This window comes from Miscanthus floridulus, chromosome 16 (genome assembly GCF_019320115.1).
Source record: "Miscanthus floridulus cultivar M001 chromosome 16, ASM1932011v1, whole genome shotgun sequence".
NCBI lineage: Eukaryota > Viridiplantae > Streptophyta > Magnoliopsida > Poales > Poaceae > Miscanthus > Miscanthus floridulus.
Window position 1 is genome coordinate 108088843 of NC_089595.1, and position 4480 is coordinate 108093322.

Below are 4480 nucleotides of genomic sequence, written 5' to 3' on the forward strand. Positions count from 1 at the left end.
GCCAATGTGACCACATCGCTGGTCGTTCAGGCGCCGCCCACGGTGGCACTTGTGCCCTCGGCGGGACGGGTGGACGCGGGCGTTCAAGGGGTGCCTTCGGAGGTCGCGGAGCAGTCGGTGATGGCCGTGATACCGCTGTCGATGGTGGGGCGAACGGGGCAACCGACCGCACTCGTGGCGCCGACCGTGGTGGGCGCGATGTAGCCGGTCATGACCCCGTCGACGTAGGTGGAGGTGGCAGCGGCCGTGACAAATGGGTCACAGCCAAGCATAATCGTAGCATCGTCTGAGGCATTGGCGTGACCCATGCCATCGGTGGCCCAAGCGACGGTGCGTGGCATGGGCCGGACGGAGGGGGACGTGGCTAAGGGGTCCCCAGGAGTATTGGTGCTAGGAGAGAGGTTCACGTCCGCACCGCTAACCCCTTCCGTCGCTGAAGGGAGCGTCCCGACGGAGACGTCATGGCGAGAGGGGTCGGCGGTGCTTAGGGCTGGCGGGGAGTCGTCCCTGACCCTAACATCGGTGGACAGTGGCTTGCCCGTGTGGGGCGAGACCCTACTCTAGTGGGCAGATCCGCAGGATCCAGCATCGATGTTTTTTACCCTTGACGACGCCGCAGAGAGCATGGAGCGGGAGAGCCTCGACGTAGGGATCACATCCGTGCTCGAGGCCCTAGACACGCCGCAGGCGCATTGCACGACGCCGTTGTTCCCTCTAGCAGGGTATTGCTTGGTCATGCTTCTTGCCCTTTTCTTCATCTATATACTTTTTGTATCCTGACCATCGTCTCCCTGCAGTCCCTTATAGCTCACAGCCGAGGGAAATCTCGGTTCCTTCATCAACAGAAGGAAACTTGTGACCGCCTCGTCGAGGAGGCATGGCTACGTGCGGAGATGACAGCTTAGCTCGTTGCCGCCCAATAGAGGGTGGTCGAGCTAACTCCCCTCGTCGAGGAAGCGGCCAATCTTCGGTCATGGGTGGCCGAGGCCAATCGGGATGCTAACGAGGCCAAGAAAGCACTCGAGGCCCAGTCGGCGTGGTCGCGAAAGGATGACGAAGATGCTGTCAGGGTCAGGAAGGTGCAGGATGAGTTGCTCTAGAAGGACGTCGAAACCCGACAGCGGATCCTTGACCTTTTGGGTGAGGTTGAGAAAGAAAGGGATCTGAAGCTGTGGGCTGAGGAGAAGCTCGCGGCCCTGGAGAAAAGGGCGAGCTTGGATGCCATGGCGGTCGCTGGACTGCGCAAGGAGTGGGATGAGCTGATCCGAACCGTGGAGAGGCTCCGCTCGGAATGCGGCGCGGCATGCGAAGAGCGCGACTAGGCTTTCCGAAAAAGTGACCAGGGCTGCCAAGAGTGCGACGATGCGTAGCAGAAGGTTGGCTCCCTCTAGGCCGAGCTCGAAAGGGAGACGACCCAGAGGCTAGAGGCCGAGAGCGTTTTTGTCAGGCTGGCTGTGGATCTCGTCGGGGTGAGGAGAAATCTTCAGGCGGAGAGTGATGAGCTTGGTATCTTGAGCGCCGCCCTCGGAGTGGTCTGCGATGACCTTGAGGTGGTGCGGTCGGAGGGGACCAGCTCGCTCACGGCTTGTGCCATCGAGATCATGGCTCGGGTGCGCCAGCTCGAGAGGATGGGATTATCTCAATGCTTTGGTCAACTCATGTTTCTTTGAGCAGGTTGGAACAAAAGATGACTCCATTCTACAACAATGCTATGTTATGTGTGGTATGATGCATGAATTTGCGAGACTGGTTTCATGGACCGAGTTTGCAACTATAGATGGTTTAGAGTGCAAAGAAGTGCTACCAACCGTGCGCCATTTGTCAATTCAAACTGATTTGGTGTACCATATAGATGAATGTGAGAACATAGTTGGTAACGTGAAGTTTGAAGAAAAATTGCAAAGTATAGCTTCTTCATTAAGGAGATTGAGGACGGTGATCTTAGTTGGGCGCTATGATTCTTTATTCGTCCAGTTCAAGTCCTTCCATACCTTTATCTCCAATTTGGTAAATTGTACCCATCTTCGCTACCTAAAACTTGAGAACAAAGGCAAAAGTGAATCTTTGCCTATATCTCTAAGCAAGTTTTACCACCTTGAAGTATTAGATGCTGGGTGCCAAACAATTGTTCATGATATTAGTGATCTCATCAGCATGAGGCATCTTGTTCTGACAAAAGGAGCATGCGGCGCTTTCTCCCCAGCTAGGTCTGCTAGCTTGCAGATGATCCATCTAGAGGATTGTAAAGGATGGCAAATAATCCCATCTCTAGAAAGTCTATCATCTCTTACAAAGTTGAAGTTAAGGAATATGACAGAAGTAACAGAGTTGCTAATTCCTTCGTTAGAGGAGCTGGTATTGATTGATATGCCAAAGTTGGAAACATGTTTCTCCAATTCAGTGAGGGACTTGAACTCAAGTTTGAGGGTACTGGAGATCAGGAGATGCTGGGTACTGAAGGCCTTTATCCTCTTTGAGAGCTGCAAAATTTTTGAAATCGAGCACATGTCATGGTTGCCCAGTGTTAGCGAGCTGACCATCCATGAGTGTCCACATTTAATGGTATCAAATCCTCTACCACCATCAAGTAGTGTTTTTAAATTATCCATCAAAGATGTTTCAACAATTCTAACCATGGAGGGATCATCAAACGGGGAATTCAAAATTGTATCTTCCATTGATTTCCTGGATGACAAAATTTTGTCATTTCGCAACCTAAGGACCATAACTCGATTGAAAATAGTGGGCTGCAATAATCTGTTGTCTATTTCACTAGAAGGTTTGAAGCAACTCGTCTGCTTGAAGAGGTTGGAAATATGGTCATGCCAAACAAATTTCTCTTCAGATGTGTCGTCAACACATACCCATGAATACATGACAAGCACAAATTTTGATGCCGGTCCATCTCTCTGAGTGTCTCAGCATTACAAATTGTGGAATAATTGGCCAGTGGTTATCTGTGATATTGCAACATGTGCGAGCCCTAGAGACATTGGATCTAGGGAGGTGTGAGCAGATAACAGGACTATTGATACAAGGTAAAGAGAATACTTTATCAAATCTCACCTCGGCTCCATGTGTTTCATCACAGGGAAATCCAGATGGCGCATCGACAAGGCCATGTCCTAACAAACTCCTGCGGATTCCATCTAACCTCGTACCCTCTCTCAAGAAGATGTCCATTGCATTTTGCAAGCTAAAGTTTCTGGGGAACAAGGAATGCTTCTCTAGATTCACCTCCCTTGAGAAGCTAACAATTGTTGAATGCCCCGAGCTGATATCGTCCTTGGTGAGTGAAGACGAAATCGATGACCAGGCAAACGGAAGATGGCTTCTCCCGTGTTCACTTGGCATACTGGATATTGATGACGCTTCCCTAGAAACGCTGCAGCCCTGCTTTCCGGGAGATCTGACCCGCCTCAAAGTACTAGAAGTGTGGCCGTGTGGGAAAATGATGCATTGAAATCTCTACAGCTGCATTCCTGCACAGCACTGGAAGAGCTGGCAATTGGATATTGCAAATCGCTAGACGCACTAGAGGGCTTCCGATCCCTCCACGGTCTCAGGTATTTGAAGGTATACGGATGCACAAGCTTACCTCAATGTTTGAAGAGTCTATCAACGCAGGGTTATGAGCTGTGCCCTGGATTGGAAAGGCTTCAGATCGACGACCCGTCTTTTCTTACCACGCCATTCTGCAAGCACCTCACCTCTCTCCAATGCCTAAAGCTCGAGGACAAATTTAGACATATCCACGCGGCAGGACTAACATGCGAGCAAGAGGCAGCGCTTCAGCTCCTCACGTCCCTCCAAGAGCTCGGATTTCACCATTGCTCCAAACTGTCAGATCTTCCTGTGGGTCTTCATAGCCATCCCTCCCTCAAGCGGTTGGAGATCATTTATTGCCCGAGTATCTCCAGGCTACCAGAGAGGGGCCTCCCACCTTCGCTGGAAGAATTGGAGGTCCACAAGTGCAGCGAGAAGCTATCAGAGCAATGCAGAAAGCTAGCAACAAGCAAGCTAAAGGTAATAATTGATAAGGAATATGTGAACTGATTACTGGGTGGCTTGTTATTTGTTAAGCACACGTTCGTACCAGCACAGCAGGTTTCACCGCATCGCCTTGGAAGGTACGTATGTTTCTAACGTTGCCCATGTTATGTCCAGGGTTTTTGTACATGGTTTCAAGCTAAAGTAAGCTATCTCTTTGCAGGCATTCAAGCTGACAGCATGGCTGCAGTGACCATCTTTACAATCAATAAGAGTATCCTACTATTACAAGCTGGTCAAACTAGTGTTGAAAGCTCCTATGTGATTTGTTACAACCTACAAGGCTTAAAATGGCCACAAACGAGAGTCCAAAAGTGTTATCTTTTTTCATTCTGAAACCTGAAAAAAAAAACTGTTTTTTCTTCTGTCAGGTTCTCGGTTCTTCACAGGCTTTATTTCACTTGTAAACCTTGTCCTCACGTCCTCGTGT

General features: G+C 50.0%; 1 pseudogene; it reads left to right on the plus strand.

Moving 5' to 3' along the window:
* The first annotated feature begins 1643 nt into the window (after positions 1–1643).
* On the plus strand, positions 1644–3869 carry LOC136511227 (disease resistance protein L6-like; annotated as a pseudogene).
* The last annotated feature ends 611 nt before the right edge of the window (positions 3870–4480 follow it).